Below are 23,616 nucleotides of genomic sequence, written 5' to 3'. Positions count from 1 at the left end.
ACCAGGCACACATATGGTTCATATACATACACGCAGAAAAACTTTGTATTAATCAGGGTTCTCTAGAGGAACAGAACTTACAGAATAGTGGTTCTCAACTTGTGGGTTGCAACCTCTTTGGGAGTTGAATGACCCTTTCACAAGGGTCACCTAAGACCATCAGGAAACACAAATATTTACATTACGATTCATAACAATAGCAAAACTACAGTTATGAAGTAGCAACGAAAATAATTTTATGGTTGGGTGGTCGCCACAACATGAGGAGCTGTATTAAAGGGTCACAGCTTTAGGAAGGTTGAGAACCACTGTTATAGAATAAATATGGAAATATATATATAGGGGGTTTATTAGAATGACTTACCGGCTGTCTACCCACAGAACATCCAAAGATCCAGTAGTTGTTCAATTCATGAGGCTGGATGTCTGTTGATCTTCACTATATGCTGGAATCCTGAAAGTAGGCTCTAATGCCAGTGAAGGAATGGAGTTGACTATCGAGAGCAAGGGCAAGCAGGCAGAGAGCAAGTTTCCTTCTCCCATGGCCTTTATATCGCCTGCCAGCAGAAGGTGTGGCCCAGATTAAAGGTGGGCCTTCCCATATCAAAGGATCCGGATTAAATATGGCTCTTCCCATTTCAAATGATTTGATTAAGGAAAAAAAAAAAACCCTTACAGGTGTGCCTGACTGATTGGGTTCTTTTAGTTAGTTTCAGATGTAGTCAAGTTGACAAGCAAGATTAGCTATCACAAATCCATAATGTTCATATACATAATTTTTAACTCTTAGAAAATAAATTCTCAGCTTCCAGATAGAACAAAGGTAGAATTCATGCAGGAGTTGTTCCAAGGACTGTATTTTGCTGATCCATGCTACAAAGAAAAGCAGTTTCCTCACCCACTTATAGAATGCATGCACTGTGGCGTATACATTCCTACATCCTAGCAGGCCAGCCTTGATGAGCAACCTAAGAGTTACCTTCATTCTCAATCATGATGCTTTTTCCCTTTCTTGGAGGAAGAGCTGATACAGGTAGGATCTTCCCTTGAAGCTTAGATTGAGAGACCAAAGTGGCTACTGTTTGGAAGAATTTTAAATAAAAAAATTAAATTGAAAACTGAAGGAAGATAGTTCTAAAAATATATAATGAAGGTATCTCATTTGACTGGGAATTAAAAATACTCTAGAAATTGGATCTTTTTTGTTTTGTTTTTTCTGACTCAAGGTTTCTATGTGTAGCTTTGGAGCTGTCCTGGATCTTGCTCTGTAGACCAGGCTGACCTTGAACTCATAGAGATCTGCCTGCCTTTGTCTCCTGAGTGCTGGGATTAAAAGTGTGTGTCACCATCACCCAGCTAGAAATTGAATGTTAATTGAATGCACAAAGTGTTTTTGGAAAGAAGATTTGGGCAACATTAAAAAATATTTAATATTTATAGGTAGAAAGTGCTAGAAGACAGGTGAAACGATATTTACTTGAAAATTAAACATTCTGGGTGCTAGGACTTCAGGGTCATATGCAATGCTATGTTGTAACACTGAGTCATTTTAATATTTGTTTTTCTTTTTCTTATGTAGCAAAGATAGAGAATTTTAAAAAATGCATTTTACATATAGAGCAGGGAAGTGATTTTAACTAGAAATAAAATGCCAAAATGCCTCTGCAGTCTTTACAACTATCAATCTGCTTTTATTAGTTCCTCTTCCTTCTCTTCCTCTTTCCCCCTCCTTCTTACTGACAGAATCTTGCTACATAGCTTAGGCTGGTCTTGATCTCAGTGCACCCTATTTTGGCCTTGAACGCCTGAGCATCCTGTTTTAAGCTCTGGAGTGCTGCGAAGTACAGGCATGTACCAACACAGCCCGACAGCCTCCGTTATTACAAATGCTGATGTTCAAATCAATTGTTTAAGCAGCTGGAAGGAGTTCACCGAAGCCACCGGGGTTTAAGTTTCCTGAAAGAATATATGTCTGCACACAAATATAGTGGCCAGGTCGTATTTCCAGACTTCAGGGAGTTTAAGAGGTCTTTTAAGGAGTTTGGCAGAGACTGAGATGGGATTGCTGCTTTAAATAAAGTGTTGCCTTTGACAGCAGCCCATATTTTATATGCTGTAAAGGTATTATTTTGAGTTTAGTGCTGTGAAGTTAAGGAATGGAGTCCAAGAGAAAATAAGGTCCTGGGAAGACCTCAGGGGCTTGTTCTGCCTTCCTGGAACTGAAGTTGAGGGATTGTGCTACATAGGTATGAAGAGCCTGGGGTCATCGGGAAAATGGACACCTTCAAGTCCTGGCCGGAGATGCTGAGGAGACAGAGTCAAAGGAGAAAGAGAGAGAGAATAAAAGAAGGAAACAAAACACCATGAGATTTGACAATAAAACTGATACTAATGTCAAAATAAAGCACAAGCTGTTCAAGGTAATTCTAAAGTTTCATTTGGTGGCCTCCCATTGGTTGAGAGCGAGTGGTTGGAAACAGTATCATGTATGCTGGCTAAATGGAATGAGTTCAAATAAACAGGTTCAACTCGACAGTAGAGAAATGGGGAGCATCACCCTGTGTGCATGTGGAGGCATGGAACTGGATTTCAGCTCAGGAACAGGGACAGACACACATGAGGCCGCCATTAAGTGAGAGGGGCATTCTTAGTGGCAGGGTGAAGAGGGAGCTTCTTGCATGCACAAGGTACTGGGTTTAACTGTAACAAGCAAGCAAGCAACAGAAGTTTCTAACATAAAAGTTTATGTGACAAGTCTCCGGAATATGATTTTTTTTTTTCGAGGCAGGGTTTCTCTGTGTAGCTTTGTGCCTTTCCTGGAACTCACTCTGTAGACCAGGCTGGTCTTGAACTCACAGAGATTTGCCTGCCTCTGCCTCCCGCAGAGTGCTGGGATTAAAGGCGTGCACTACCACCACCCTGCCCCAGATTATGATTTAAAAGTAGAATGATTAAGGCTTACTGCTTCAGCCTAACATATTGTCTGAAATTGCCATAATGCCGTTGAAAATATAAAACAAAATGATAACCTTTGGCTATTGTTGTGACCTAATGGTAAATCTCTTTGAAGGAAAATGGCATTTGCTTCACAGAGGAAGAGGCAGCTCTGGTTCCTGATACAAACACAAAGGCCTTTGAGAAGAGATGTGGCATCAAGCTCTTCAGGAGTTCCCAGACTATGTCTTAGGAATGTGCCTCTACTCCTCCAGGCCCTTAGCAGACTGTGAAGTGCAAGGGCAGGTACTGGCAAGGAGCCAAGTGGTCTCCCGGCCTAATTGGAGAGTTGGTGAGAATGAAGTTGGGCAAAGCGAGTTCTCTTCCTTGTCAGGAAAAATAATTCCATGCAAATCTGTCTAAAGCCTCATATTTCATTGAGAAAAAAAAACAAACCCCCATGTTCTATAGTCTGATCCCGTCCTGATATCACTTCCTGTCACCTGCCCTTCCTCCCTGTGCTCAGGATACTCTATTCCTTCTCTCTTTGTTTCGAGATCAGAATGTTTTCTGTGTGCTTGAGTTTGTGTGTGCGAGTGTGTGTGTGTGTGTGTGTGTGTGTGTGTGTGTGTGTGTGTGTGTGTTGTATGCAAACATAAGTGTCTGGGTGCATGAGCCCATGTGCATTCAGAGGTCAGAGGAGGATACTGTGTGTTCTGATCTAAAACTCTCTGCTTTATTCCATTTTTTTGTTTGTCTTGTTTTTTTTTTTCTTCCCGAGACAGGGTTTCACCAAGTAGCCCTGGCCATCCAGGAACTTGATCTGTGCTCAGGTTGACCTCAAACTTCCCTTTGGAGCCTAGAAATGAGGTCTACTTCAATCAGTCATGAGACACTCAGTTCTTGCCACTTTTGCTCATTAGTACATAAAGAAAAAAACCGTATGTTTTACTGAGTGACAATTTCCCTCTTTTGTGCTTTGTTTTACATGGAGTGCCAGGAAATCTTCTCCAACATCAGGAAATAGACCATTTATCATTTTCTGGAATAAGTGTGATGGGAATGCTAGCTTCATCTTGGAAGTATTATAAGTATAAATCACTGGCTTTCGAATGATGTGGGGGAACTGCATGCCTCTGGCCAAGAGCCGAAGGCTTCATGTTGCTGCATTTATACATTAGTAATTTAGTTCTTCATTTCATGTGTGTTCATAATTATAACCAGGGTGATCTCCTGGATGCAGTTCAGCACTATTTTACCTCGTGGTCTATAATACTTTCCATCTGTTGCCCTAGAAATAGTCTACCTCTCTCCTTTCTCTCCTTAAAAAGCCATCAGCTCTGAAAGGCATTTGGGAATATTTGACTTTTTAAATGGAAAAACATTATAGTGTTACAGATCGTTATTTTTTTCTTCTGAGGTATTTCTGTGCCTATACATACATGTGGACTCTTTAAAGAGGTCATCTTTAACTGAGAGGTGTCAATCACTGGAGATAAAAGCTGTTAATTTAAGAACTTTTCCTAGGAGCTAAGTGGAGGCAGAAAGTATGAACTAGATTTTATTAGAGTCTGCTTTACTGGAAAAATAGAAAGGCAATGGAAAGAAATAGTGGACAGTGGGTCAAGGTGGAGGTGGAGAGGATTAAGACTTTTACCATCCAGATGTTTTTGTCAGGACTGGGCCTCACACACACCAGGCAAGAGCTCTACCACTGCTTTTCATCTTCCAGAAGCTTTAATTGCAGCAGGTCAACGAATTAAATCAACTGGGTAAAGCCAGATGTCTAAATAATCCCAAGGATAATCACATTTCCTTTAAAAATATATTTATCTTATGAGTATGAGTTCTTTGCCCGCTCGAGTATGTGTATGTGTACCATATATGTGCCTGGTAACCATGGAGGTCAAAAGTGGGCATTAGATGGTTGTGAGGTGTGACGTGGGTGCTGGGAACTGAACCTGGGAACTCTGTAAGAGCAATAAGTGCTCTTAACTGCTGAATCATTTCTATAGTTCCCATAGTCATATTTTCATTGATTGCTTGTCTTGAGCTGATTCAATTTTTTATTGCTTAACAACTTGAAAAAATATCATCAATATCAAATTAAAAAGTTTCAGGGCCAGTCTCCCTTTGCTAATATCTCCTAGCACTCTTAGAGATTTTGTTACCACTTCCATTTTCTACAGATGATTAATTTTCAAAAGTAAACATGGATCTTACATTCAAATCACTCTTCACTAATCTGACTCAATATTTGATGTAATGAAAGTCCATCTCACAAAATCAATTGACAGTGAGCTGAGGTGAAATATGACCTGTATTTGTGAGTATAAAGAAGAAAAGCATATGGCGTGAGGTGCTGAGAAGACAGCTTAGTTCATAAAACGCTTGCATTGAAAGTATGAGGACCTGCATTTGATCCCCGGAACCCCAGTAAAAATTCTGGGAATAGTGTTTCATGGTTGCGATCCCAGTGCTGGAGAAGTGGAGGCAGGAGGGCTCCGGGCTTGCTGGCCAGTCAGTCTAGCCTCGTTCATGAGTTCCAGGCCAATGAGAGACCCTGTTTCAAAGGAAGTGGGAAGCATTTCTGAGGAGGACACAGGTCTATGACCTTCACATGCACACGCACACACATGCATGCAAACCTGTACACACAGATGCAATATGCACATTAAAGAAATAAACCATTACAAGAAGGTCAGTGGTGAGACAGACAGTAGGCATACTTCAGTGGGAGACACTCGGATAGTCAATGAGTCAGGGACTCCTGTGCTAAGAGGAAATCTTTTTATGAATCATTTCCAATATGCTTGTTGCTTTAATTTCCCCAAATCCTGCAAATACTGCTCTCTCTCTGACAACTCCAGTCCATCTCAGAAAGGCAAGTCCCCCTGGTTATGCAGTTCTAAGAGAGTCAAAAGACATGCTTCAGTTAACAGAAACTAGATAGCCATCAGCATTTTCCAGACTATACCAAAGAGTGAAAGATAGAATTTCTTAAACCTGCTATAATAATTAGGGAGTTTAGAACGTCAGTCTTGAAGAAATATTTGTATTAGTTCTTTGGGCATTTCCTACCATGTATTTTTGATCATATTCACACTTGCCCCACCCACCATCTTCACAGCATGCAGCCCTGACTGACTGGTACTTGTTATATAGCCCAGAGTGGCCTCAAGTTCATAGCAATCCTCCCGCCTTAGCCTCTGGAGTTCTAGGATTACAGGTATGTGCCACCACACCTGGCAGAATCTAAATCATAAAACCACAATTGGGAGAGGAAAGGATTTATTTGACTTAACACTTCCACATCACTGTTCAGCATCAAAGGATGTTAGGTCACAAACTTAAATAGGGCAGGAGCTGATGCAGAGACCATGGAGGGATGCTGCTTACTGGATTGCTCCTTGTAGCTTGCTCAGCCTGCTTTCTTACAGAACCCAGGACCACCAGCCTCAAGGGTAGCACCTCCCACAATGGGCTGGGAACTCTCCCATCAATCACTAATTAAGAAAATGCCCTACAGGCTTGACTACAGCCCACTCTTATGGAGGCATTTTTTTTTTCAACTGAAGTTCCCTCTTCTCTGATGGCTCTAGCTTGTGTCAAGTTGACATAGTACTAACTGGCATAGCACACAGGCTGGGTGTTCTATAAGCAGAAATAACTGAGGGAAAAGACTAAGGCTTGTTCATAATCAAGGCAGACAGAGCATCTGGATGAAAGAAATTTACTGTCCCCATAAGGCAGGCAGTCATGAAACGCAAAACAACATGGGACAAAATTCACACCCAGGCCAGCAAACAGAAGCAAGATCTAGAGAGAGCTGTGGTTTGGGTTTGGTCTGCCATAACGGCACAAAAAGTACAAGAGTTGCATTGAGGGGAAAATACAAACAGAACTAGGCAAGGCTGGTGTGCCGTCAGACCTCAGTGGATGTGTGGCCTTGTGTGAAGGAGAGAAGGAAGGAAGGTTGCTTGAAGCATCCCAGAATGCTGTGAAAACCAAGAAGGGGAGGCAGAGTGGCCTGGTGTTCAGTCCATCCTTAGAAGAAAGTCATTTCTTTTAGCAATGGGTCTCTTAAATCACCCACCAGACTCGATCAGCAGCAGGGAATCCTGTGGAAGAGGAGATGGATTAGGACTAGGTGCTTCTCTCTGGAGCCAGGCCAGGAGCAGCTTAGCAGGAATGCAGCCACACCTTTGCACCTTTCTGTTTAGGAGTCACCCATTTTCATTTGAGGCCAACAATTTGACCAACTAAGCCATCTCCCCAGTCTTGAGATGGACTGATTTCTGCATCAATTCTGATCAGTGGTTCATTTTCTCCGCTGATTAAAAAACTAAGAAGCAGGAAAAGTTTGAAAGTCATGCAAAACCGAAGAGGACAGTTTTATTAGAGTTTAAAAGAAAACTCCAGGGCAGGCAAGCTGTAACTCTTAGCAGCTGCTTGGAGGAGAACAGAGAGGGGAAGGGGAAAAGCCACGCCATTTGTCTTAGGCCTGCACGGAGATCAGCCACAGGGTGGACAAGCTACTGCGCTTTAGAGAGTGAGAAAGCCGAGCATATCAGAAAAAAGCAGACTTAGGCTCTGGCCAGCACTGCTAAAATACAGATAAGAAGAAAAAGAAATAGTTACAGACCCAGCAGAACATCATGATGGATCATAGGGACTGTGATAAGGGCTGGGAATTCTGCAAAGGAAAAGTTCATTATCTCATGAAAGCGATAATTTTTCCACCTCTTTATCATGGCTTAAGGTGAGCCTTCTTTCCTTTCCGTGGGGGCGGGGCGTGCTTTCTTAGCCAGGAGATCTATTGGCCTCACTGTACTAAATTGTTTGCCACTGGGATGCTAGATGCTATTCGCAGGCCAGAGATTTCATCTTCTGTTTCTGTGTTCGTTCTCTCCCTACCACAGAATTAGGGGCCCAGCCAGCCCCAGACCTTGGACGACACTTTGAGACAAACATGCTTGTGTCTGAAAGGGGAGGTGAGTAGCTATCTCCTTCTTGAGCCAGCTCCTTTGAGCTCAAATGTGCCTCATGCTTGTGCGAGCACTTTGCCTACTGAGCCATCTCCCCAAGCTCTGTAACGCCTCTCTTACGCCTTCCTTCCTTCCTTCCTTCCTTCCTTCCTTCCTTCCTTCCTTCCTTCTTTCTTTCTTTCTTTCTTTCTTTCTTTCCTTCTTTCTTTCTCTCTCTCCATTTCCCTCCCTTCCCCCTCTCCTTTTCCCTCCCTCCCATCCTTCCTTCCTCCCTCCCTCCCTCCCTTCCTTCCTTCTTTCTTTCTCTCTCTCCATTTCCCTCCCCTCCCCCTCTCCTTTTTCCTCCCTCCCATCCTTCCTTCTTCCCTCCCTCCCTCCCTTTTTCTTTTTTGAGACAGGATCCACGTACCTCTGGCTGTCCTGGAATTCTCTTTGTAGACCAGGCTGGCCTCAAACTCAGAGATCCACCTGTCTCTGCCTCTTGAGTGCTGGGCTTATAGATGTAGACCACCATTGCCCAGCTTTCTTTCTTTCTTTCTTTCTTTCTTTCTTTCTTTCTTTCTTTCTTTCTTTCTTTCTTTCTTTATTTATTTATTTATTTATTTCTTTCTTTCTTTCTTTCTTTCTTTCATTCATTTTTTGAGACAGGATTTCTCTGTGTAGTTTTGGTGCCTCTCCTGGATCTCACTCTGTAGACCAGGCTGGCCTCAAATTCATAGAGATCCACCTGGCTCTGCCTCCCGAGTGCTGGGATTAAAGGCGTGTGTCACCACGGCCCAGCATCCTCTTTTTCTTAATCACCTGTCTCTGGTTCTCTTACTACACATGTCCCTGACCCAATTTCTTGTTCTGAGATACAACAACCTTGAACTCCAAGCCGGCACCCTCTTTCATTTTCACCTATGAAATCTGGGTGTGTAAACATGGCTTAAATATGACAAAAGATCAAGGCCCAAACAAAAACAAAAACAAAAACAAAAAAACCCAAACAACAACAACAACAACAACCAAACAACTAATCCAAACAAATGGTGCTGCTGTGGCAAGCTCATGATGGAATGCTGAAAGTGGAATCCTGATCAAGGCTGAAAATGTGCATGAGAAAAATAGCAGACCCAGTGATGGGTGAAAATCCCCCAACTCCGCTCAGTCTCTTCAGGAGCCTATTTTAGGCCTGAGAACTGGGCCAGACCTGCCCTGCACCCACAAAATCCGGCCTAGTTCTTCTCAATGGGACTGCGGTATTTGCATACGTTTGGCCTAGAGTTTGTCTATTATTTCACTGTTTGTTCTCATTTGTATGAGAAGCGGAGATTAGGAAACTCAAGTGCATTCAGCAGAATGGATGACAGTATCCACCTGTGAAATAAACCCTGGGAAGAGATGAAAATGTTTCTTGCATGTACACTGTCAGGCTTGTCCCCACACAGCTCCCCTGCTATCTGTAACAGCGACACTCAGAAGCCACTTATCAAACATCACTGGCTTCTTGCCTCTCAGCACCTCCACCGAAGTTTCAACAGACATAGCTTTGACTTTCTTTCTACATCCAAAGCCATGACTGAAGAATTTAAAATTGCAACAAGAGAAAAGGTTTCGGGAATTTGTGGTTCTCTGCTTAGTCATTTCAAATAGAATCGGGGTTGTTTAGCATTTAAAGTTGTGTTTAGATAGAGAAAACACAAGAAGTAGAAACAGATATGCAGTGCAAAGTCCCGTCCTTCCCTTCCACGGAGTACCTGTGTGGCCCTGTACTCCTGCCCGTGCTTCTGCACCACAATGGGAGCCCAGAAGTGGCCTACCCTCTGGGTGACAGAACTGGCTTATTACAAAAAGCTCCTCTTTGCTCATGATTTTGACAAGACTCGGACAGTGCCAAACACAATCTCTAAATCTCCAGTGCTTGCCTCAGAATTGAAGGTCAACTTTTTTTGTACCCATTGTTCAAATACTTTCTCCTCCTAGGTCCTGGAACTTTGGCCTGATATAAGTTGTAGAACTGAGTTCGACTTAGCTGACAATGCCAGGTTCTTGTGCCTCCAAACAATGAGATACAGAGACAAGTGGATTGTAACAGGAAAAGAGACCGTGTACTGAAGGAGAGACTGGAGCTTGGAAATAGGCCTGAGCTTCAGCCAGGTGCAGGCTCCGAAGGAGTTGAGCCAGGGGCTCTGAGGCCTTTTCTGACTCACTTAAGTGCTGTGCATTCTTTTGGCAATGCTCGGTTTTGATAGAGGTAGCTTGCACTTGGGATGGTTTCCAGTGTTCTGTGGGTTTCTTTCATTTGTTATTCTTGATACCCCCACACCCCTACCTCCCACCCCACCCTACCTTCCTACCACAAGAAGACCCTCAGCCACTGAGACCTGAAAACAGGTCTTACCAGCAGATGACTCAATGAACTGCTGCTGGCTGGGCAGTTCCTCTATTTGCATTATTGGATAAGAGTTCTATTCACATCACTGCTATTATCGCAATATTATTATATATGAATTTTGTGCAAACCAATCCAGTAAGCACGAAGACTCTCTTTTATGGCAGGATTTGTAGGCAGCAAATCTACCACAGCCACATGCCATATTTCCACCAATGGCATTTCAAGCAGAGCTTAGATGTATAGACACAAGGTCTCCATCCACAGGGCTTTGCAGCTGGTTAGGGCTTAAAGAAACAGATGGGATTTGGATTCCGATCAAGCCCATATTTTAGCATTGTCCCAAGACACATGGGGAGGTGGAGGAGGGGGGCTGCACATTATGAATGTCCTTTTCTTTGTTGCCCCCACTTTGATCAGCAGCCATATTTGTCATGTTGAAGGGAACTGTCATATCACGGGGCTGTCTAACTGGAAATACAGAGTGGCGCTCCAGCTGTGCTCACTGGGGAGTATAATTGGAATTCATTCTTTCTGAAACCCTCTTTTGAGAAGACTATTTAGGGACGCTTGCTCAAACAGTACACGGTCCATCCATTGCTCTAGGGCTAACAGGCTTTTTAAAAGGACGTCTGCTTCAGAATCATCTAGTGAGGGAGTAGAAAATATGCGTGACATGGCCCTAGGCAAGACATTGCGTAGTTAGTCCCCATTGATGTCAAGGTGACCTTGGAGAAAACTGCCCACATGTTTTTTATGCCTGCACCTCACTTACCTCCACATCAAAGCATTTATTCTTCATGAGGTTCCCACCCTACTCATGTTGCGGTGCATTACAGGCTTGCTGTTAAGATTTATTTTTATTTTGATTGATGTGTCTGTGTGAGTGTATATGGTTACCTGCAGAGACCCGAAGAAGGCATTGATCCTCTGGAGTTGGAGGTAAAGGAGACTGTGAACCACCTAACATGCTGGGAACCGAATTTGGTTCCTCTGGAAAAGCAACAAGTGCTCTTAACTGTTGAGCCTTTAATTTTCTTCAATGTTTTATTATTTAGTTCTCTCTCTCTCTCCCTTCCTCCCCGCACCCCTTGTGTGTCTTTGTCTCTGTGTGTGTGTCTGTCTGTGTGGGTATGCACATGGGACTTCTGTTGTCTGTCAAGACCAGAAGCAGTAACCTCCAGAGCTGGAGTGGTAGGCAGTTGCAAACTGCCTGATGTGGGTGCTGGAAACCAAACTCAGGTCATCTGAAAGAGCAGTGAGTACTCTCAACTTCTGAGATATCTTCTCAACTCCAGGTTTTTGTTAGTACATAAAGGGATGATAGTTCAGTCTCAAGGGGAGGGGTGGCAGTGGAGAGGGAATGTGTTTCATTTGAAACATCTCTCCACTTGGTTGAAACAGGATCCCACGTATCCCTCCCTGCATCGAGAACCGCAGCTCTGCAATTTACCCTCAGACTAAACAATCTGTCAAAAATCTGTTTAACTGCACAAAGACAAATCGATTCTCAAGCCCTTTGCCTATGAATTGTGTCTTGAAAGTTTCAGAGCCGCTCATTTCCATTGGCCTTATTAGAAGAGCAAACAGCAAACTCCCCTGCTATTCCAGCCGTTGGTGAGGCCCTTGGTTGCTACTTTGCTAGGACTTCCTAAAATTTGCTGTGTTTCTTATGGACACTGACTTGTCTAATTACCCGTGTTTTTCTCTTTGGCTTGGCTGCTTGAAAGTCTAGAATCAAATTTGTGGTCACAGTACCTATACTGAGCAGTCCACTAGTGGTTGCTTCTATTTGTCTTTGCCCAGTTGTCTCCTTTATTCCATTTCTTTTCTTTTCTTTCTTTCTTTCTTTCTTTTTTTTTTTTTTTGGTTTTTCGAGACAGGGTTTCTCTGTGTAGCTTTGCGCCTTTCCTGGAGCTCACTTGGTAGCCCAGGCTGGCCTCGAACTCATAGATCTCCGCCTGCCTCTGCCTCCCGAGTGCTGGGATTAAAGGCGTGTGCCACCACCGCCCGGCTCATTTCTTTTCTTTTTAAGAAAGAAAGGCTTTGTTTTGGCTCATGGTTGAAAGGGGTATGGTCCACCATGGCAGAGACGGCTCTGGCTGTGGTAGCAGGAGTGTGAGATGGCTGGTCACAGTGTGTCCATCGTCAGGATGGGGAAAGAGGGAGTGGGGGAGGGGGAACTTATTTTTAATATAATAGTCGAGGTTGAAATATACTTTCAACTAATATATTTCAAAGATCCTTTGAGTCAGGCATAAAAACGTAATTACAAAAATAAATTTCAGCTGGGCAGTGGTGGCACATCCCTTTAATCCCATCACTCGAGGGGCAGAGGCAGTGAGTTCGAGGCCAGCCTGGTCTACAAAATGAGTTCCAGGACAGCCAGGGCTGTTGTACAGAGAAACCCTGTCTGAAAACAAAACAAAACACCTTTGCAATGATTGATCCATTTTCATATAATATATAAAAAGCACCTGATAGCTTTATTTATTTGTAATGACTGGCATATTTATAGAAACTGATAAGTTTAAAAAATACAATTTTATTTGTCTTGAATTCATTAGTGAAAGATAGTCTGCTATAAACAGACAAAATGACAGACATTGATATTTTCTGGAAGTACTGATGATATTGGTATTTTTAAATATTTAAAATTTTTTAAATTTTATATTAAATATTTAAACATTTTATAAGGATATAGGAGCTTGAGAGATATCACAGGGTTAAGACCTGGGTTCGATTCCCAGCACTTACATGGTGGCTTGCAACCATTTGTAACTCCAGTCTCAGAGAATCCAATGCCCTCTTCTAGCCTCCATGGGCATCAGGCACACATGTGGTGCACAGACATACATGCAGACAAAATGCCTATATACATTAAATACATAAACTAATTCATCAAAAAAGAATCTGGCTGATAGTTGGCAAGGTGTAGTAAGTGTTTGCTCGAGCCAATGGCATTTCTTCATAGTTTATATCTAGGGTCTCTGCAAAAGGACTACTGGGGAAACAGAAGCATATTCTAAAAATTTTATAATAGCCATGGACACCAATTTGTGCTGTCTGTCTACTGGGCATGGGATGTCCACTGGAGCATCTTGCTACTTCTCAAATGTAAAATGACTCATTTGTCCACTCATCTGTATCCAAACTGATGATCTCTTTTGAGGTTCAGGACTTTTGGGGGTAGACTTAGCATCCTATCTGCCATGTCCTTGATATTAATGGAAATGATGTAAGCAAACAAAGACATTCAGCTTTTGCATACATGTGTCTGCACATGTCTGCACACACACACACACACACACACACACACACACACACACACACACTGTATTTTAAGAAATATTCTTCTATGTTCCTCCTTTATCCTGACTATACCCTGACTATGGTGAAGGTGCTGTGTGTATTTTATTTTAAAAATTTTATATTACAATCTCAAACTAAAAGAAAAAAAGAGAATAGCCATTCTAATGATATCTGCCTTTAATCTGGCCTTAATATTATTTTTTTTCCTGCAACTTGGTGAGATCCTTTATGGTATGCTATAAAATGAGGTCCCGATTTCTTCAGCCCATAAAATATCTAGAAGTATTCAAAGCTGCTTTCAAAATGTTAGAAACCACAGCATCTGAGGCCCATAAGAGTGGCCTGGGTCTCCCATATGGGAAGGTTGTTAAAAATCCATGTCAGAAGTGCATGCTTTTCTTTCACTCCAGACATCCCTGCTCTCATTTGTGTGAAATGTGTCCTGGTGGCAACAGGCTGTGTGAGGCTGGTTAGGGGCTGCTAAGCACCAGGGAACTGGAGGCCAAGGCAGAAAAGGCGTTCTTCTGGATAGAACACAACTTGAAGATGGTGAATTCAAAAAGCTTAGTGAGAATCCCTTTCTGTTCTCTGCAGAGCCCCGACCTTCATGGGCAAGCCCCTCCTAGAGGTGTCTGAGAAAAAAACAACCAGAAAGAAGGCTCTATGGGCATACTTGGTGGAGGAGAAAGAACACAGAATGTCACTTGCTCTCAGACCAGTGTTGTCCAGCAGAACTTTCTGCAAGGATGGACACGTTCTCTATCTGTGCTGTCCAGTATGGTAGCCACTAGCCATATGTGACTATGGAACCCTTAACATGAGGCTAGTGTCACGGAGAATTGAATGTCATTTTATTCCGTTGTCATGTGAGCATAATGGCTGCTGCCTTGAGATTTCATGAAGTGAACAGAGTATGGTTTGGCTCAGAGAAGGTCGGCCCTCTGGGGGTGTATTCCTAGCTATTTTCCACAAGACTAAGGCTATGGTCCCTGGGGATTTGTCGACTCTCAAAACTGTGTGTGCCTGCGCTCTACTTGTCCACTCACCACTCTCGATGTCTGTCCTTCCTCAGCAGAGAGTGTGTTTCTTCCTCCCACCCTCCTTGCATCGAGAAGCAGTGAACAGGGCTGCCTGCCAGTGTTCTTCCGATCTTTTCCCACACAACTTGGAGAAGATGAGAGCTCATCCCAAGGAAGGGATTGCCGAGCCTGAGCTCTCCAGCAGTGATGGTGAGGTCGGTTGGCGTTGGGGAGATGGGGAACATTCTCTGTTAACAAGACTGAGCTGGGGTCTCCTAATCACCAGGTGAATAAGAGCTGGAGAATCTCGGTCAGCAGCGAGTCCAGGTCTAGGCTGTGGTGTGAGCTTGATGGCATCTCTTCTTCTTTTAGATCTGGCTGAGGATGTGAGGCTGTTGAAAATCAAATACAGGAACAGGAAGAACTTCAGCTTGGGTTTGCTCAGTAATTCATTGTAGTGCCTTGCAAGTGGTTTCTTGAGTGCTCTTAAGCCCAGTTAGGAACTTGGCCTGGAAGACAAGCTGTGGGAAACCATTGTGGCCACATATTGCAGCCCTGGTTTGGGTCACATCGTGGCCTACACACCACAAAATCAGATGTTTGAAAAAGAGCGTGTGTGTTATCTATGTAGTAAAACGAATCATAAAAGCCTCGGGTTGTAGCTCAGTTGGTAGAGTGCTTGTCTAGCATTAGAGGAAGCCCTCTGATTCATCCCCAGCACCCCATAAATGTGGTTTGGTGGCACATGACTACAATCCCAGCACTTGTGGGCGAAGGCAGAAGGATCAGGAGTTCAGGGTCATCCACGGCTGCATAGCGAGTTTGAGGCTAGCCTGGCCTACACGAGACCTTCTCTCAAAAACTGTTTTTAAAATAAGGATTCACTAAATGCACAAATTAAGAAGTTACTTGTGGTCTTGGGAGGGAGCCCGAGGGAGTGAGGTGGGGGTGCTGGTCCCGCCCCTTACCTGGGCAGTGTGGAAGAGCTGGCCCTGAAGGCAACGGCCAGGAGAGCTAGTGCCGGGACCCCACCCCTCGCTGACTTCACTGACTTCGGCACTCTGGAGAGCAGGGCCTCACACCTGGAGAGCACAGTAGAGCTGGTCCTGAAGGAGTGAATATGAGAAAGCTGGCCCTGAGGGCAAGAGTGAGGGAGAGCTGGCCCTGCCCCTGGCAGGCTCTAAGGTGGCCTGGCTTCTGGAGAGCTGGCTCCGCCCCTCATCACCTGTGGCAGGTGGGAGAGCTGATTTCCCGTGTGCCCCCCACCCCTGTCTGTGCACAGGAGAGCTGGCCCTTGAGGTACAGATATTAGAGAGCTGGTTCCACCCCTCTCTGGCTGCAGCACTCTAGAGAGCGGGTAGGGGTGGCCTTACACCTCTCCTGGGCATAAGAGTTGGCTCCACCTCTTGCTGGCTTTGGTACTTGGGTGAGCTGGTTCCGCCCCTCACCAGGGCAGTGCTAGAGAGCCGGCCCTGGTGGTGTGGGTGCAGGAGAGTGGGTAGCCTGGCCAACTAACTCAGCTACCACCCAGGTCCAGATCCAGGGCTTTGAGTTGGCCCACCCCAACATCTACCCCATCTAAGAACTGCTAAAGCACGTGAAGGGGCCGGATCTGAAGACCCAAAGCTGTAGGATCTCTGAGAGGAGTCCTGGTGAGGGTCCAGTATTGATGGTGTAGCAGAAGCCAGAGGCCTTGAACCAGATCAATGTCTCATTGCAATGATCACTTTCAAGTAAAGCTGTTTGGGCAAAAGGGTAGAATTGGTGACACACAGTGACACACTGCAGCTTTCACGGCAAGGTTTCTTTTTTGTTTGTTTGTTTGTTTTAATTTCATTATTTTATCGTTTTTATTTTTGTTTTCTTTTGGAAGGAGGTTGCAAGAGCATAGGGATAGGGAGATGAATAGGATTGGGGTGCATGATATGAAATTCACAATGAATCAATAAAAAGTTTTTAAAAAGAGATTACTTACTATATAACACATTCCAAGCTGGGAGTCACAGATGCAGGAGGGGAAAAACAATCTACTTTAAGTTATGGTTGGAAACAGAAGGCCTAAGGGCCAGTTTGTGTTTAGACAATGTAATATGAATATCCAGTATGAGTCAGTTAAAACATGGCTGACACTGGACATGGTGGTGGGCTGAGTTAGCTCAAAATGGTGCACATCAGACATCCAAGGAACCCTAAAGTCAACAATAGTGTAATCTGTTATGTAGCTGGTTTTGGTGGAACACCTCTTGTGTGTGATTCTGTAGAAATACGTCTGAGATCAGGTACCTTCAACTTCCTGAGCCTTCACCTTTGCCAGCCTGCCTGTATGTGTGTATCTGTCTGTAGGTCTGTGTGTCTACCTCCAGGAAGCCTATGGGCCAGTTTGTGTGTGCCTGTGCTGGTCTGTGTGCAGTCTATGTATGCTGGCACATGCCTGGGTGCCTGCCAGTGGCTGCCTGCCTGGTGGCCATTCCCCCAGGATGAATAACGTATGTCTTATCTGTCTGTAGTTCCATGAATCTTCAATTTCTTGGCCTCTTGAGACCCTCTTCCTTTCCTGGTTTAGGAGCTTGACCTCACATTTGCTCAGTGGAAGTCATATGGAAGAAATTGTAGGAAAGATTCATATATCACAATAGACTGTGCCAAGATTCACTAGAGAGTACATGGGATACTGGGTTATAGTGTCCATATTCAGCCTTGGGCTTCTCCTAGACAGTCTTCCTGGAGGAGGTGGCCTGAAAATGGGGCCTGAAAGTGGAGGAGGTAGTTGCCAAGTGAGCAAGGAAGTTTTGTGCATTGGGATTTTCCTGGTAGTATAAAAGTGGAGGAGCTTGGTAGACTGAGGATCAGCCAGGTAGACAGTCTGAGTCTCGGTATGTGAAATATGCTTATTGCAATGACTCAGAGCCATGCAGGGCTGTTTAAAATACAGTCAGAAGAACCCATGTGTCTCAATTTTCCTGACCCAAAGACAGCTGCTGTTAAAAGTTTGGTCCAGCCTTAGATGTTGAACATGTAGCTTTACGATATAGTACTAGGACTGGGGAGCTAGCTCAACCCCCAAAGTACTGGCTATGTGAGCATGAGGGTCTCAGTTTGACTCCTAGAACCCACAGGAAAAAGGCAGGTGTGGTGGCACATGCTTTGAATCTCAGAACTGGGCAAGCAGAGACAGGTAGATCTCTGGGCCTCACTGGCCAGCAAGGCCAGCTGAAACTGTGAGCCTCGGGTCTTAAGTCAGACACACTATCTCAAAACAAAAACAAAAAACCAGCTTGGATGGAACATGAAGGTTGGTATCTGAGGTTGAAATCTGACCTCCACATGCCCTTGAACTTACACAGATACACAGACACAAGAGCCATAGCCACAGACACATACACACACACACACCACACATAGAAACATACACAAAAAGCCACACAGCCCCCCTCACATACACACATAGCTACACACACAGAGAAACACACACAGAGCTGTACAGCCACACAGCCACACACACACACACACACACACACACACAACCATGCATACACAGAGAGACCCATAGACACAGAACCACACACACACACACACACACACACACACACACACACACGGAGAAGGAGAGAGTGAGAATGCCAGGAATGGAGGTACATGCTGTAGCATGTAAGCACTTAGGAGACAGGAGGATTGCCTTCAGTTCTTAGTCAGCCTGGTCTACAGTGTGTTCTAGGCCAGCTGGGGCAGCAGAGCAAAACTTTGTCTGAAAAACAAAATTGAATGAAAAGACAGCAAACAAAAAAAAATATAGTACTTTGTATTTAGCAATTGCTCTAATAAGTACTGATTCCATGTATATGAATACATTGCATATGGAATAATCATAAAGACTAGATTAAGCTCCCTCGTTCTCCCCACATTCTCCTGGATATCCACCTCCATCCTCATGTCTAGAAAGCTGAAGAGCAAGCCTTGGCATCGGATATGAGCTTTCTTGTTTGGCCCACTGTCTCAGATAGAGAACTTTTCTGGCCAATGGTTATCAGTGTTTTAGAACCTTCCACCTGGGAATTCCATAGCATGTATGTGATGCCCCACTTAAGCACTGTAGGAACTCCCTGCTCCCAAGTAGTACTGCCTTGGATGCCATAAGCTGCCATTTTAAAATGTTCCCAAGTGCTCATCCCTAGCTTTGCAGCAGAACACCCGTAACAGCCTTCCCTGACCCTTGCTTTCACTCCCTGTTGATTCCACAGATCTTCTCTTTCTAATCTTCTAATCCTCCTCCCCGACCCCTGCCCCACATTGTTGCCTTTTCCCAGCTCCCAACTCCAGCAGGCACCTCTTGCTAACCCACAGGCCATGCCTGCCAGAAAACCAGGTAGGCTGCCTGAAGACCTTCTTTTTCTGTTCCCTTAGATCCAACTTCCCAGTCTTATCACCAGCTCTGCATCAGAACACCTTTGGGAGCCTTTGATGCTTCCCATCTCCTGTGGATCCTGTTAGAATTCCTAGCCACTCCCCCAGCTACATGACTGGACATGCACTGCTCAGTAGCCAGGCATGATGCTTAGTCATCCTAGGGCCTTAGGTCGCACATAATCTGTGAGCTGCATGATCACGTAATCTGCGTGCAGTGTAGTGTGGTCATGTAATCTATGTGCATGTGTGGTGTAGCTACTGTAAGCCCACCAAGAAAAGAAAGAAAGAAAGAAAAAAGCCTGGGGCCAGATGGTTTTAGCCCAGAATTCTACCAGACCTTCAAAGAAGAGTTAACACCAATACCTCAAATCATTACACAAAATAGACACAGAAAGAACATTGCCCAATTCATTTTATGAGGCCACAGTTACCCTGATACCCAAACCACACAAAGACTCAAAGAAAGAATTACAGATCAATTTCCCTTATGAACATAAATGCAAAAATACTCAATAAAATACTTGAAAACAATGCAAAAATACATCCAAAAGATCATCCACCATCATTAAATAGGCTTTATCCCAGAGATGCAAGGATAGTTCAACATATAAAAATCAGTAAATGTAATATACTACATAACCAAACTGAAAGAAAAAACACATTATCATCTCAATTGATGCTGAAAAAGTTTTTGACAAATCCAACACCCCTTCACGATAAAAGTTCTGAAGAGATTAGGGATACAAGGGACATACCTAAATATAAAAAAAGGCAATTAACAGCAAGCCTAAAGCTAACATTAAATTAAATGGAGAGAAACTCAAAGTAATTCCACTAAAATCAGGAACAAGACAAGACTGCCCACTGCCCATGTTTATTTAATATAGCACTTGAAGTTCTAGCTAGAACAACAGGACATTTGAAGATCAAGGGGGTACAGATTGGAAAGGAAGAAGTCAAAGTACTGTTATTTGCAGATGACATGTTAGTATTCCACCAGGGAACTCTTACAGCAGATAAACACTTTCAGCAAGGTGGCTGGATAGATTAACTCAGAAAAATCAGTAGACCTTCCAATATACAGATAACAAATGGATTGATAAAGACATAAGGGAAGGAATACCCTTCACAATAGCCTCAAATAATATAAAATACCTTAGGGCAACTCTAACCAAGCAAATGAAAGACCTGTATGATAAAACTTGAAGTCTTTGAAGAAAGAAATTGAAGAAGATACCAGAAGATGGAAAGCTCTCCTATGCTCATGGATTGGTGGGATTAACAGTAAAAATAGTCACCTTACCAAAAGCAATTTGCAGATCCAATGCAATTCCCATCAAAATTCCAACACAATTCTCCACAGATCTTGAAAGGACAATTCTCAGTTTCATATGGAAAAACCTAAAGCCCAAGATAGCTAAAGCAATGCTGAACAGCAAAAATACTGCTGGAGGTATCACCATTCCTGATTTCAAGTTGTGTTACAGAGCTATAGCAATAAAAACTGCATGGTATCAGAATAAAAAAGACACATTGACCAATGGAATCAAAGTAAAGATCCAGACATTAATCCATATACATATGGACATCTGATTTTTTGATAAAGAAGCTGGAAATGCACAGTGGAAAAAAAGACAGCATCTTCAACAAATTGTGCTGGTCAAACTGTGTGGCTGCATGTAGAAGAATGCAAATAAATCCATACTTATCACCATACACAAAACACAAGTCCAAGTGGATCAAAGACCTCAACATAAAACCAGATACACTGAAGCTGATAGAAGAGAAAGTGGGAGCAGCCTTGAACCCATTGTTGCAGGAGATGACTTTGAACAGAACAGTGATAGCACAGCCACTAAGATAAACAATTAATAAAATGAGGCCTCATGAAACTGAGGAGCTTCTGCAAGGCAAAGGACATGTCAACCAGACAAAGTGGCAGCCTACAGAATGGGAATTTTTTTTTTTACCAACTCCACATCTTATAGAGGACTAATATCCAAAATACATAAAGAACTCTAAAAACTAGATATCAAAAAAAATCAAATAATTGAATTTAAAAATGGTGTACATAGCTAAACAGAGAATTCTTAGTAGAGAAAATGCAAATGGCTAAGAAACAAAGAAATGTTCAACATCTTTAGCCATTAGGGAAATTCAAATCAAAACTACTTTGAGATTCCATGTTACACCTGTCAGAACAGCAAAAATCAATAACACAAGTGACAGCTCATGCTGGTGAAGATTTGGAGCAAGGGGAACATTCCTCTACTGCTGGTGAGATTGCAAATTTGTACGGCCACTATGGAAATCAATATGGTGGTTTCTCAGAAAATTGAGAATCAATCTACCTCAAAACCCTTGGGCATATACCCAAAGGATGCTCCATCCTACAACAAGGACACTTGCTCAACCATATTCATTGTGGCTTTATTCATTATAGCTACAAACTGAAAACAACCTAGCTGTCCTTCAACTGAAGAATGGATAAAGAAAAATGTGGTACATTTCTATAATGGAGTATTACTCAGCTGTTAAAAATGGCATCATCTGAGGTTGGGGAAAATGACATCATGAAATTTTCAGGCAAATAGATGTAACTAGAAAAGGTCATTCTGAGTGAAATAGCGCAGATCCAGAAAGATAAATATGGTACATATTCACTTATAAATGGATATTAGCAGTTAAGTAAATGATAACTAAGCTATAATCCAAAGACCCAGAGAAGTTAGGTAAAGAGGGAGGGTGTAGAGGGGAAGCATGGATCTTCCTAGAAGGAGGAAAATACAATAGGTTGTATGGGCAGACTGGGGGCAGGTTGGCATGGGAGTGGGGGCATCAGGTTGGGAGAGGTAGGATGGAGAGAGCGAATATGGGAAGAGATGGCTGGAATTGGGGTGCATTGGTGGGGTGGGGTGGAAACCCAGTGAAGTGGAAACTTCCTGGAGTCTCTAAAGGTGATCCTTATGAGGACTTCTAGTAATGGGGGATGTGGAGTCTCAACTGGATATGTATTGTTGCCAGGTAAGGCTTCCAGTGGTAAGACTGGGTTACATTCAATTGAGTTCTTGACCAAGGGGCTCTCATGGAAATCCCCAAATAACCCAGGCTGCTGCTAAGACAAAGGGTTGCTCTCCACCACCTGACAGTGGGGCCACATTTCTGAGGACCACACCCACACAACTCATTCAACATGGAGAAGTTGAGCTGGTACCTACATGGAGTCTTCACCCCTAAGTTCTAGTCTGTTTGGTGCAGGAAGGTACTCTCCGGGCTACTGAAAGAGAAATGGGGCACCAACCCAGCCACTAAACCTTTGACCTACAATCTGTCCTGCGTGCAAATGTACTGGGGCAATGATGGCAGAGAACTTGTAGGAGTATCCAACCAAAGTGGTTTGACTTAAGGCCCACTCTATGAGAAGCAACCTATACCTATACCTGGCACCCTTTGGGTAAGCAAGAATCAGAGACCAGGTAGGTAGCCCAGAGACCTAGAGTAAAACCAAACACTACTGGCCTTGAAACCTGGGTGTGTGGCCTTGACCTTAGTTCAGCTTAGGGAGGATAGAAAGATGGAAAATTAAGGAGGAGTGGGAAGGGAAAGGAGCCCTGTTAAGGATTTTATTGCTGTGAAGTGACACTATGACCATGGCAACTCGTGTAAAGAAAACATTTAATTGGGGTGGCTTGCTTCAGAGGTCCCATCCATTATCATCATGACTGAGGGTATGGCGGCAGGCAGGCAGATGTGGTGCTGGAGCTGAGAGTCCTACATCATGATCCAGAGGCAACAGGAAGTCAACTGACAGTCACACTGAGGGAAGCTTGGGCAAAAGAGACCTCAAAGCCCATGCCCACAGTGACACACTTCCTCCAACAAGGCCACACCTCCTAATAGTGCCACTCCCTTGGGAGCCATTTTCTTTCAAACCACCACAAGCCCCTCACTCTGAAGTCTGAGTGAAGCCTATTGCATGTGAGAGTCAAGAATTCCAGCACAGTTACCATCTGCAGAGAAGGTTGCCTACATGGAGAAAACATTCCTCTTATCTAGTAATCTTTCAAGGAATAATGACAAAGTCGCAATGAGCCTGCTTAAAGTAGAAGCATAAATGACCTTTGGGTGTGGCCTTACTCCTTTCCCAGCTATAACTCTGCAGTTTTCTGGGAATTTCATAAACAAGACCGTACATTTTGTTTTCAATAAAAGCATCTTAACTTCCTATGCAATTATTGGGACCTAGGGTTTGAATGTCTCAGCTATGATTCTATCCAATGCATATCAGGAACTACCTAGTCATCTCATTGATGCTTTAATGTTCCTTAGTAAGTGTGTGTGTGTGTGTGTGTGTGTGTGTGTGTGTGTGTGTGTTTGTGTGTGTGTATGTGTGTGTGTGAGAGAGAGACAGAGACAGAGGGAGAGAGAGACAGAGAGAGAATATGTGTGCAGGCTAGAGTGAGTCGCAGACATTTTTGCTCAGGTGCCATCCATTTTCTTTTTGGAGACAGGGTCTCTCACTGACCTGAGTCCTTTGGATTGGGCTGGGCTTGCTAGCCAGCGAGGCTGGAGGAACCATCTACTG

Source organism: Peromyscus leucopus, chromosome X (assembly GCF_004664715.2).
Source record: "Peromyscus leucopus breed LL Stock chromosome X, UCI_PerLeu_2.1, whole genome shotgun sequence".
Taxonomy (NCBI): domain Eukaryota; kingdom Metazoa; phylum Chordata; class Mammalia; order Rodentia; family Cricetidae; genus Peromyscus; species Peromyscus leucopus.
Note: the sequence above shows the minus strand (reverse complement) of the source record.